This window comes from Rhinolophus hipposideros, assembly GCF_964194185.1.
Source record: "Rhinolophus hipposideros genome assembly, chromosome: 2".
NCBI lineage: Eukaryota > Metazoa > Chordata > Mammalia > Chiroptera > Rhinolophidae > Rhinolophus > Rhinolophus hipposideros.
In genome coordinates this window covers 38,005,451-38,019,251 of record NC_138048.1, presented here as the reverse complement: position 1 = coordinate 38,019,251, position 13,801 = coordinate 38,005,451, and the positions used below count along the sequence as shown (strand labels likewise).

Sequence of the window (13,801 nt, the reverse complement as noted above, 5' to 3'; positions counted from 1 at the left end):
AACAGAGATGCTCAACTTCAAATTTGTTCCCTCTGTACCTGTGAGCTGTGGTTCACAGCTGTGTGAGCTGATTACCAATTACCATGATTTGCAGGAAAACCTAAGCCCCAAATGAGATGAGGCCTTTGGGAGGATTGAGTCTCAAGTCCGTCAGGCAGTGTCTTGGGCGGCCTCTTTATGACCTGTGCTGTTTTATTACCCAGCTGCAGGTGGAGAATGGCTGCTTATACGATAGCATTTCCCTTTTCTTAAGCTATTTGGATGTTTCCTCTTTGATATTTTTTTATTTATATGATTTCCAATTGGAATAGATTATTTCAAATCATAAGTGTGTGTACATTACACACACATACATGCACACATATATGAGTACACACCATAGCACTACTAATTTTCCAAGCTTTCAAATAATCCAATCACAGGTTTGATAATTAATTGTATGAGCAAAATGATGTTTTAAGACTCTGTTGAGTCCCAAACCTTTCATTCTGGCCTCTTTTACTTTTGGAAATTACACTTCGCATCTTTCTAACCCCCTGAGTCTCTTCCACTTCCCTTTTTGTGCTTGACCCAGCTAACTTGGGGGTAGAACTCTTGCCATACACCCAGTCCATCATTTGCCTCCTTTTCTTCCTCTTCTGACAAGATAAACAGTAGCACAGGACAGAAGCAGAATTAATCATTAAGATATAAATTCTACTGGATTGAGTTTATCTTTAATAACCATGGAATAGGACTACTTCCGATTCATCTTCTTTTCCACATGTGACTCTTAATAAAAAGATCGTGAGGGGAGGGGGTCACTATTTCTCAGGTATCACTGAGAAAACACTGAAGCTAGTTTTCCCTCACACCAAAGACCTTCCTGATTGTTTCATTGGTTCCCATAGACACATGAAGATCTACAAGGTGGAATTTTATTCTTTAATTTAAGGAAAAGCTTAACTGCGAAAGAGATGTTAATTATTGGTTGTTTATTTGCTTGTGCTATCTTCCTCATTTTAAGTGTTGATTTTCTATCAAAGAGGGAGGTGTTAGTTGTGAAGCTAGGACTAACAGAGCTTAACATCCTCTAACAGCATATTAGGCCATTGCTAATCTTTCATTGCTGTTTTTTCTTAGCATCTGAACAGATCATTGTAGCACTTATGACCATGGTAAATTAATCATTTGTGTTTATTTATTAAAAGCAAGAACTGCTACCTTGCAATCATTAATGCTAAGAACATATTGTGTTTTCAACACTTTACTATGACTTGCAATTCCTAACTACTCAAAAATTTGAGTGAATGAATGCAAGTAGCATTATATTAACATTTTTCATATTTTCAGTGTCATTCTTCTGAGACACACAGTTTCTGGAAGGTCCTGCACAACAAGTTTTAAGCCCTAAAAATAGTAACAGTCAATTATGCTTGTTAGGTAAGCTTTGAATAAGTATCACACTTTACCCCTTATCCTTATCCTGACTAATTGTTACAACACTCTTAACTAAACTGGTAATTTTCAAACTATCAGGAAAGAACCTACAAATCAAAGTACACTCATTCAAAATGTAACATCCTCTTTTTTCTTTCCCCCCTAAACTCAGCAAGCACTCCCTGGTCTTTTGTGTTAACATCGATTATCTCTACATTCAACGTAAATGTGTGGAAATGCAATTAGGAAATTTATGGTTGACATCCTGCCATGTGAAACAGGCTTTACTGTAATACGTAATATTAAAGTGTCACTGAGTATAATCAGTCATATATCACTTGCATGTCCCACTCTGCACTAGCAATCACTAAGTGTTTATTGCTACTTTTCCCCTTTGATTTACTGTTTTGATAGCAGGTCAGATGTGGTAAGTGCATTCAAGCAGGTTTCATTGTAAACTCTTATCATACTTCTATTTTTTTCTAAACCATGGCATAAATGCCAATGTTTCTTCCTACTACTAATGTTTGCCTTCACTGAAGTCTCTATAGATATGAAACACTGCAATTTCTGGGTGTTTCAAATCAAATTAGAAATTAAGGATTCTATGAATCTCACAAGACTTTCCTGCGGTACTAAGTACCCAGACCATAGATGAATGCTCGAATACACTGTGTACTCAAACCACACCTTCAGCCATGCTGACATCAAAGAACAGATCTCCAAAGAACAGATCTCTCACTCTATTTTGGCATGATTGTTTCTGTTATAACACTGTTTTCGTCCCTAGGTTCATACTGTAGTATGACATAATTTTTCTAAATTAAAGTATTTATAATTGTAAGCTTACTTTGCTTGCAGTTCTGGCAAATTGTAGACTGAGCATGATTCTGTAAACATGGATATCTCATTCTAAAAAATTCACATTTTTATTCATTTGACCATTAATACTTACTATTGATTTTACCTGAAAAGTTTTTCAAAACTAAATTTTTTATCGACATTATTTCATTTATTCCTGCTTTCTAAACAGACACATGTCTCTGAGATTTTCCCCACCTCTCCCATTCCTATTGTCTTGGCACATCTAAGCTTAAAAACTGTCAAGTACTGCTTCTCACAGACCGTCTAAACCCATGTCTCTCCCAGGATCCTCCATACATGGCTTCATCCATAACCCTATCCAGCCTATTTCAGCCTCTCCATACGACATAATTTGTTTTAGTTGACTTTTAATTATTTTTCTAATCCCACAACATTTGCTTATCCTGATCATTTTCACTTAACATACAATCCAACTACTAATAGCTCTGCTTCTAACTCATCCTTCAAGTCAAGTTAAATTCTCATCTAATGAAAGAGATCCTCTGTCTGCCTTTTCAGATCCACTCTCCACACTTTTCCACCCTGACCTCTACCCAGATGGCCGATGGACTACATCAACAGGCAGCCTTGACTTCTAGCTGTCAGTGAAGTTTGGCCAAAGGGGAATCCTGGCAGAGATAGGAGAGGAAGAAAGAGGAGAGGGAGATTGTGGTATGTATTGCACTTTTCCCTTCCTGGCTGCATCCTTCAACCAAAGGCAGCCATCTCCACAGGAATCCTTTCCTCTGTGTTCCAGGAATTGCTCCATTCCTTGGTCTCTTAGGACAGTGATGATTGTTATTAGTTCTGTAGTAATATACTCTTCCTGTTGCTTCCATATACCCCAAATGCATGTTTATAAATGGTCCTTTTATCAAACCTTCCTGAAATTATCTACTTCCTGCTAAGATCCTGATTGATACACATGTCTTGCAAGAAGCCTTAGCCAATAACTCCCATTCACTTTCAGGTGATAGCATATATTTTTATCACACTGTGCTGGCTTTAAAATATGCCCACAAATTCTCTGATACACCTATCTTCAAAGAATGGAGTCTAATTTCCTTCTCCTGTGGGCTGTAGAAAGGTGACAGAGCTGTTGTCACATGACCAGTCTTATTAGACTCAAAAGGCATTGTGACTTCTCTCTCTCTCCCTCTCTCTCTCTCTCTCTCTCATCACTCACTGTAAGGAAGCCAGTTGCCAGTTGCCACTCAAGCAACCCTAGATAGAGGCCCATGTGGCAAGGAACTGAAACCCCCTGCCAATAGCCATGTGGGTGATTGAAACAGACCTCACAGCCACAGTCAAGCCGTCAAATGACTGCAGCCATGATTGACATCTTGACTAAACATCATGAAAGACACTGTGGGGATGTAATGTATAGCATAGGGAATATAGTCTATAATATTGTGGTAACATGGTGTAAAGTGAGATGGTTGTACTTATCATGGCAATCCTTTTTTTTAGATATATAAATGTTGAAATACTATAGTGTATACCTGAAACTAATATTGTACATTGGCTATATTTTAATCAAAATCTTTTTTAAAAAATGTGAGTTATCATTTGTACTTTCAAGCTGCTAAGTTTTTGGAGGTAATTTATGTACAGATAGATAACTAATACTAATAAATAACTAATATAGCAAGACACACAGAGACAGACACGTACCCTATTTAAAGAGTGTTCGGCCACAGAGGTGTAATGCACATTCAATATAGGATCACCTAGAACTCTTTGTCTTCGACTATCTCATTTTTTTGCCCTAGTGACTAATCTTTGGATCCTCTTAACAGACTTGCTTCGGAATTCCTGCACAATTTTGCTCTTGGTATATCTTAGTGAATTTCCTGCCCATGACACCATCTGTGCCCCACAATTTTGCCTCGTGGACCATGGACAAAACCTAAGCCCCATTTACTACTTCTCTAGTCCTGATCATGAAAAGATTTTTACTACCAATTCTATGTCACATTCTTCTTATCATTTTCTAATTGTAGTTGCATTATTATATTATTTAAGACTTAAAGCAATTGTGTATTCCTTGTTTACCTCAATTATATTGTGGTAAAGGAGAAACCATAATTTTATTCTTCCACATTTTATTCCTTTCAATTCTGTTGAGTAGAAAACAAGCACCTATATGTGTAGATACATGATACCTCATGACATTTATGTTTAATAAATCTTTTTTTTATTTTTTCTTTCTTCATTCTTCCTTGTGCTGCTTCCACCACCTCACCATCACCAAAATCCCTGTATCTCTTTTGAGTTAGATGATTTTAATTTTCCCTGGGCTGCTCTGCCATTCTGTCATGAAAATTACTATATATTCTGTATAGATGTTAAATCTTTAGTTTTTTTGTTTTGTTTTGTTTTTACTTGTTTGTTTTATTTATAGCAATTTGCTGGTCAAATGCATCACCTTCATCCATAATCTTTAATATAATGATATAGAAAACTCTGCTTCTGTTTCCTAAATTCAACTTGGACATAAATGAAGATGAGTCTATCCTGGTGTTGTTGGGTTGGCTCTTGGATAAACAGGAACATATGTGGCATGTCCAAAGAAAACGGATGACTTACACTCCCAGCTAACTTTATTTGGCAAAAAGAAAACTAGATTTCCTGGCTCTTCTCCTTTTGTCCAATAAAAACAAGCCTTTGAGACAGCTTTTCTTTCATTGACACTCTATTAACTGCCAATATTGCTGGAACTACACAGTTATAAATATGTAAAGTGTGATATATGCAGGCCTATTTTGCAATAGTGTACCTGGCTCCCCAGCTACCTATTATTGTGCAAGTCAAACATATTTTTATGTGCTTATTTTGTTGTTTTTGTTTGAATTCTGTTGTACTGAATGATTAAAAACAGTTTATAAAAATCATCAAGATATCCAAATGTTGCTGAAATATGTTCAAAATCTAACTTTCTCTGTTTGGATATAAATATGGTTGCTAATATGCCTGGAACACAATAATTTGGGTTTCATGAAATCCTTCACGCAGACAGGATTTAAGTCATACCTAAATCATACAGACAATGTGCACATGATCTCAAGAATGTTAGAGTATGTCTGAATGACTTACATAATGCCACAGCAGGATGAAAATTCAGAGATATTTCACTTCCACTCTTCTATTTCATTTATGAGGAAGTTGAAACCAAGGTGTATATTAGGGTATTTGCTCATGGCCACATAGCCAATTTAATGATAGAGCTACACAGTACCCGATTTCTAGTGGCTCTTCCTTCAGTGTTCTTTGCCTATACAAAATCAGAAGTGGTAATTGTGTTATCTAGGTAAGGACAGAGTGGCCTCCATCAGGAGGGCTTCATTCTCCATGTCGGGAGACTTGAAGCTCTGCCTAGACAGGTCATCCTAGCTATTTCTATGCCCAGGGATAAGTAAGTCCTTAGAGCAAAATCTCACGGAATCAAAGGTGTCTATCACTGAAATAGTCCTAAGGATGATAATTTATAATTTAACAATGAGAAAGAGAAAATTCTGTGGATTCGGGTCAGAATTACTATAACAGCCAAGCTACATAGAAAGCTAGACAAAGATCACTTTATTCATTAGCAATGAGGAATTATCACATATACTAAAAATTAATTCTTATGTAATAAGAGAATTTTTCTTTAGGCTTAGAAGATAAAAACTCAAAAGTCTACAGGGGCTGGCAGTTAAGTTGGTGAACAGCTGGGTATAATATCACAGGGCACGGTGAAAATTCTGATAAAATTAAACATAAATATCCTATTTAAATGAAGCAGCTGCTATCCATTGTCAGTAGCTACTAACTAGAAAGTTGAACTTAATCTCATAAAAACTTTCTATATTTGGAGGTGAGTTAAGATTAAGATTGGTCCCAACTACTTTCCCAATTTTCATATGTTCACAACTATTGATGAACATTTAACTACATAAGAAAAAAATTTTTTGGTCTGAATTTGGCCTCTGGATCCTCAGTTTACAACCTTTCCTATGCAGGAGTACATAGAAAGTCAAATCATAAACAAATGTTTGCTTACCTTATAAAGTTAGAATAAGAGGATCTGTGATTATTTAATGTCCCCAGTCTATTCAAGTCCCATGTAGTTTCCATTAGGGATAGTGCCATCCATGAGGATCAGAAACCCTATAAATTTACTCCCTCCATTCCTCACATCTATGTCCAAATCAAAGATGGTCTGGTCATCAGCTCAGAGGTACTCCTGCTCCAATCGTTGAGAATCCTTTTCTCTTGTATTGTACCTATGGTTGTGTCCTACTTCACCTCACCAACTCTCCATTTTTTTCTGTGCCTCTAGGATGATTAACTCTCTTTTGAATAAAAATCTATTCTATAGATATTTTAATACATTCTTCCTTGTTAATGTAAGATTGGTTGCCCTAGGAACAGTCCTGTTTCTTTCAGGTGAATTAGGATTTGCCTGCTCAGATCCTTCCTGTGTTGATCTTACATTTAACTTTGATGTTATGTTATCTTCCCTGTGTCCAAGTTCTTGGAATCCAGCTCAATGTAACCTCCAATTCTGACAATACTAACACTGTCTAATAGCATAGTATCCTCAAGGTAATGGAATGACATATATTTCCAAATACTCAACAAAAATTAATAGGTAAAAAATTAATTTATGTCTAAAATATCAAACCAGTTGCTGAAGGGGATGGCATTTACAGTATCCTATATTCTCCCTTTTGGGTCCTGATATAAGAGGTCTGTAAATTAAATTTGCAAACTTGTTGCAATGATATTGCTAAACTTTTTTGATATCAGAGGGATTATTCATTATGAATTTGTATCTACTGGGCAAACAGTTAACGAAGTTTACTATTTGGAAGTGCTGAAAAGGCTGCATGAAAAAGTTAGACGACCTGAACTTTTTACCAACAATTCATGGCTCTTGCCTCACAACAATGCACCAGCTCCACAGCACTGTCTGTGAGGGAGTTTTTAGCCAGGAAACAAATAACTGTATTGGAACACCCTCTCTATGCAACTGAGCACCCAATGACTTCTTTCTTTACCCAAAGATGAGGGAAATATTGAAAGGAAGACATTTTGATGACATTCAGAACATGAAATGTAATACGATGACAGCTCTGATGGCCATTCCAGAAAGAGTTCCAAAATTTCTTTGAAGGAGGGACTAGGCACTGGCATTTGGTGTACTGGACTGTAGTGATATTCAGCAATGAGGTATGTAGCACTTTTTCTAGGATGAGTTCATGAACTTAATTGTTAGATCTTATATGCTAGCAACCTGCTATCATTTGCACAGAAATAGTTAAGAAGAACTTTGTATTGTCCTTGACAATCAGGGCACACTGAAATTTGTTATCAGACACCCAAATTGCTGCCTCATTGTTGATATACTACAAGTGCATAAAACAGAGAAAACAAAGCATTGGATTTTCACAAAGAACAACTCATATTTCCCATGGGATCTTGAGCTGATGGGGCCATGAGTGTGGCCCTACCATTGGCCAGTTTTTTCAGAGAAGTGGCAATGCTGTCTCTACATTTTCCTTGTTTAGTTAGCATCCTGGGTAACCAGGGAGCTTGTCATTGGGGCCACTTGCTAGACAGTAGCTCCAACTTTGCCATCAGTGTCTTTAGAGGAGATGAAAGTCAGATAGGCAGGTGATATCTTCACTGTTTAGTAAAGCTCCAAAAATCTTTTACATGCAATAAGCTTGTACCAGCCATGGCTGCCCCTTCTTGTTACTTAAGAACTATAGCCTTCTGCCTTTTATACTTAACCTTGTACACTGACTGTACTTAGATGACGTATAATATAGTGGTAAAGAATATGGATTCTGGACAAGGAGGAAGAAAAGAGCCTCGTCGTGGAAAGCAAGAGGGAAAAGAAAAAAGTAGAGAGGTTGACAATGCAAGTCTCTTCTTTACAAAGACAGCCATTTATAATTGCACAAGGAAAGGGGCAGAAACTTTGTGAAATTGAAAGGCATATTTCTTTCTGAGTAAGAAGAAAATAGATGAAGTTACAAATCTACATAAACTATTTTACAACAGACCAGGCACTGTGTCCTCATTAAAGAAGAATGTGGGTCAGTTTAGTTGCTTTCCATTTGAAAAAGGAAGTACCCCATATAAAAAGAGTAAAGAAATGTTGAAAAAATTTAAAAATGCCATGTTAAAGAGCATCTGTGACGTTCTTGATTTGGAAAGATCAGGTGTAAATAGTGAACTGGTGAAGGGGATCTTGAATTTTTTAATGCATTCAAAGCCTTCTGGCAAACCACTGCCAAAATTTAAAAACACTTCTGGCAAAGGCACAGAACAGTTCTGGAGTGGCAAGGTAAGCTAAGCAAACCACATGTCCTGAAATCCTGTCAGATGAATCTATCAGTGATGAAAGGAAAAACAAGGAAGAAACTTCAGGGGATGAAGATAATGAAAGTGAAAACCTAAACAGAAAGCCCCTTCTAAAAGTAAAAAATCTGTAAAGAGAGCTAATGTGAAGAAAGCAGATAGCAGCACCACCAAGAAGAATCAAAACAATTCAAAAAAAAGAAAAAAAGAAAAGAAAAGAAAGGGAAGCAGAGGATAGTTCAGATGATCAAACTTTAATTAAAAAATTGAAGAAACCTCCTACAGATGAAGAGTTAAAGGAAACAAACTGTAAAGACATTATTTGCCAGTGGTAACTTGGAGGAAGTTACAATGAAGCAGATTTGGAAAAGGTATATGAAAATTATACTGCTTCTGATTTAAATGAAAGAAAAGGTTTCATAAAAATGACTGTTAAAGAGCTAATTTCTAGAGACAGATGACTTGTTCCATAGACTTCAAGATCTGATTTACACCATTATTCCAGCAAAGAGAATGTATTTCTTTTTCTAAATCTTTGCAAGAATTGTTGATAGAACTTACTGCTGACTTTTTTTTTATCTTGAGTATTAACATAAATTTGAGTTTGCCATTTTAAATTGCATTTCTATGCAGTTTTTAGTTTAAAATTTTGCATGGCAGTCAATGTTCCTTGCCTTTATAGTTGTATTTTGTACATTTTGTATTTCTTTATAAAAGAACACAGACTCTTGAACTTTTGTAGTTTTTAGTGCACTTACCATTAGCTAAAGACATACTTTTAGAGGAGGGGTGGTAGATGAGGGTAAAGGGGATCAAATATATGGTGATGGAAGGAGAACTGACTCTGGGTGGTGAACACACAATGGGATTTATAGATGATGTAATACAGAATTGTACACCTGAAATCTATGTAACTTTACAAACAATTATCACCCCAATAAACTTTAATTTTAAAAAAAAGACATACTTTTAATCAAGTAGAACAGAAACTATTATGATTGACATTCATACAAGCAGAGACTGTTGCAGTATTTAGTATAAGAAATATTTTGAATATGTACACATCTCTCTGTCAGTGTAAAACCTCAGTGACCGTGTGTTCATCAATTAAGAATATACAAACTTGGGCTGGCCCGGTGGCTCAGGCAGTTAGAGCTCCATGCTCCTAACTCCGAAGGCTGCTGGTTCGATTCCCACATGGGCCAGTGGGCTCTCAACCACAAGGTTGCCAGTTCAATTCCTCGAGTCCCACAAGGGATGGTGGGCTCTGCCCCCTGCAACTAAGATTGAACACAGCACCTTGAGCTAAGCTGCCGCTGAGCTGAGCTGCCACTGAGCTCAGTTGGTTGGAGTGCGTAGTCTCAACCACAAGGTTGCCGATTTGACTCCCCCAAGGGATGGTGGGCTGTGTCCCTTGCAACTAGAAACGGGAACTGGACCTGGAGCTGAGCTGCGCCCTCCACAACTAAGATTGAAAGGACAACAACTTGACTTGGAAAAAAGGCCTGGAAGTACACACTGTTCCCCAATACAGTCCTGTTCCCTTCCCCAATAAAATCTTTAAAAAAAAAAAGAAAATCATTGAGGAAATTCTATTAAAAAAAAAAAGAATATACAAGCTTCAGCTGCCCTGGTTACTAAATTGGAACTTTTCTCCTGCACGTGCATATATGTCAAATTGTCAGCATGACAAAATGACAGATAGTATTTTTGTATTTTTAAAAACAAATTTGTTGCATATATTTTTTTTTAATATTTCTTTTGTGTAGATTAATTTTTAAACTCATAGGGAGTTATCTTTACAGTTATAAACTATGAAGTGTCAGTGAAAGTCGGAATTCAATGAAAGCAGTGAAGGAACAGAGTTCTCTGCTTTGCCTTAAAAGTGTCAATTTGTAGTTTTAGTGTTAACTGGGCAACAGAGTCTATAGATACATTTTATACTAAGGATAGGCTAATATCAACACATCGAAACTTCACAAATTTGCAAAAGAGTGGGATTACTTACAAGCACATTTGGCTTAAAATGCATGATTGATTTTTATTAACTGCTTTTGCCCACATAAAAATGCTGATATTTACAGGGAACCCGGCCACCTTTACAATTGTGATGGAAAGTACCAGGAGAATGCCAGAAGATAATGTGTAGGCAATAGTGGGTATCTCTGACAAAGTATTTCTCAAAAGTGACAACAGACTTATTGTTAACATGAAAGAAATTTAATATATTTGTGGAATTAGAACAATTGGGTTTTTAATTTGGGCCAGTCAAGATTCTAGTTGATCAACATATAGACCACCCCTGAATGAGACTAACTTGTCTTTTAAATTGACTGTCTTAATCAGTTTTATTAAATAATCTCCAAATTTTAAAGTAAAACATGCTGCTTATGAGAGACTTACGACTTTGATAAACCAATGGAGTGTTTATTGACAGTTAACAGGGATTTTCAGTTTTGGCTTGTTTCTTGATAAAGTTGTTAATACATTAGAGAATACAAATGAATGGAATAAACTAAATGAGACCTAAGAATTGGCCTTATATTTTAAATATTTAATGTGTTCCTATAAACCTTGTCAATAAAAATAATAAATCAAAAAAAGAATATGGATTCTAGAATAAGACTAATTTCACAGCTTGTTCTGCCACCTAGAAGGTTGTGCCTCAATTTCCTCATCTGTAAAATAGGAATTAACATTGGACCTATGTGATTGAGTTTTTGTACCTATTACATGAGTTAATTCCTGAAACCTAGGATACTACCTAGTATTTCATAAGCACTATATAAATTTTGTTTAACTAATTTTTATTATCACCTACACTGTCTTCTGTGTGGCTATGCTTTATTATTTTTTTCCTGATGATTTTGTCCTATGTGTTCATAATTTCATATATGTCTGTCAAGCAGATGTCCCAATTTATGGTTTGGAAAATATGTTCCCTCAGGTAGTAGAAAGGCTCTTTGTTTTCTGGCCACGGCCATCAAGTAAGCCAAGATGGGCATTTACAAGTACATCCAGGAGCTATGGAGGAAGCAGCAATCCGAGGTAATGTGGGTTCTTCTCCGGGTGCGCTGCTGGCATACCGCCAGCTCTCTGCGTTCCACCAGGCCCTCCGCCCCACCCAGCCCGACAAATCGCGCAGGCTGGGAGACAAGGCCACGTAAGGTTAGGTCATCATCTATCAGATTTGTGTGCACTATCGGGGCCACAAACGCCCAGTTTCTAAGGGTGCAGCCTATGGCAAGCCAGTCCATCACGGTATTAACCAGATGGTTTGCTCGAAGCCATCAGTCCATTGCCGAGGAGAGAACTGTGGGGCTCTGAGAGTCCTGAATTCTTACTGGGTTGGTGAAGATTCTGAGTACAAATTCTTTGAGGTTATCCTCACTGATCCATTCCGTAAAGCTATCAGACGGAATCCTGACACCCACTGGATCACAAAACCAGTCCACACGCACAGGGAGATGCGAAGCTGACATCTGCAGGCCGCAAGAGCCGTGGCCTTCGAAAGGGCCACAACCACCATTCTGTTAGTGGTTCTCACCGTGCAGCTTGGAGAAGGCGCAGTGCTCTCCAGCTCCACGGTTACCGCTAATATGAGTAATGTTTGTAAAATTCTTACCTAGTAAACAATTAAAGACAGTCATGTCCTAATTTGACCTTGCTTATGGGAGGCCTACTACATAACATGATATTAACAGAAGTCCCTGTTTCTCCCATTAAGGTGGCTAATGCATATTACAGCCATTCTGAGGGACTAAAACAATCTCATATGTGTTAACCTGGTGAAGCAATGCTTTTCAAGTTGGATTCTACAGTCTCATCTGGTTTTGTATGTTGGAATTTCTCATAAAACGTCCTTGAAGATAAAATTCTGTTCTTACAAAACTTTCTTTGTAAGCCCTGCTATAAAGAAAGAGTTGTTATTTTAAATTTTATAATATCCCATTTTTCAGTGACAGATACATAATTATGAGCCAAGCAATTAGAAATCATTAATTTAACAAATAAAATCAGTTCTATTGATTTCTTTACTGCATTAACTAGGTAATTGAATTGAAATTGTTATCACATAAATAAGACTTAATGCTTAAGGATTATTTGTACTTTGTAAGAAAAATGATATATTTCATTTCTATAGAGTCAAGCATGAATCTTTTCGTATCTCAATTTGTCATTAAATTTTTGTATTAAGAGTATACACAGCTTCTGAGAAACAGAACTGAACATTGAATTTTATTTCCATGTCTACAAATTCTCTTCAGTCAATATTAATGCATGTATCTTAGCTTTTATAGTTATAAACAAAGTATACCTAAAAAAATAAAGACAGTCATGTCGGCTTAAAAGTATTCTTTATCTGTTAAAACTAGTAGACTGCAGATTCTTTCATGAATGCATTGTCAAATTATGAAAGTTAAAGTGCAATAATGTTTGAAGAGTAAACGATGGTGTTATTTTGTTTCTCATAAGACAAATACTTTTGTTTTTGCTTTACTCATTAGTGAGTTTATATGTCAGTACTTAAAATGCTGTTTGGTATAACAGGTGCAAAATAAATTCTGTGGAAGAGGAGTGCAAAACTAAAAACCATATATATACATGTTATATCAAAATTAAAGAAAACATATTTCTGAACTAGTACCACTGTTCAATTTCCCTAACCTCAAATGCTAACTGCAGAGTCCCCCAGCAGGAAATACCTACTGATGTCTCTTCCTCCCTTGCACTCTGCTCCTTTTCTGTGTCCCCATAAAAAATACTTTAAGATACTTTAGCTCAAAATCAAGTCTCAAGTGTCAAACAATGAATATGTGTGTTTTTTTAACATCACAAAAGGACATTCAGCAAGCTGATCCAAGTTCCTTTGCATTTAGAGCATGCACTCTGCCCAAATTAATGAGGCTTTTTAAATCCACTGTCATTTTCATTTTGGCTCTGCTTGGGATAACAATACTTCTGGCCATTAAAAAATAATTTTCAGAAATACTCTTATTGTAGCGGAGATCATTGTTACTTTAATATATAATAAGCTAGTCTATTCAGTAAGTCACATGGGATTCATTACTTTGCACTTAGTGCTTTCATTATTCAAAATATTGAAAGAAGGTATAAGCCTTATTATAAGAGGTAACATTTTCAGCTACCCATTGCTGTGTAATAA

At 36.5% G+C, this 13,801-nt stretch overlaps 2 pseudogenes across 2 annotated transcripts in view; both read left to right on the top strand.

The window, feature by feature from the left end:
* Nucleotides 1-9,095, top strand: part of LOC308510048 (protein DEK-like) — a 383,434-nt pseudogene extending 374,339 nt beyond the window's left edge. The window contains exon 3 of the transcript in view: nucleotides 8,127-9,095. The product of the transcript in view is annotated as a protein DEK-like (transcript). The remainder of the gene's footprint in view (nucleotides 1-8,126) is intronic.
* Nucleotides 9,096-11,631: 2,536 nt separating this feature from the next.
* Nucleotides 11,632-12,232, top strand: LOC308509516 (large ribosomal subunit protein eL15-like; annotated as a pseudogene). The gene has a single exon. The product of its transcript is annotated as a large ribosomal subunit protein eL15-like (transcript).
* The last annotated feature ends 1,569 nt before the right edge of the window (nucleotides 12,233-13,801 follow it).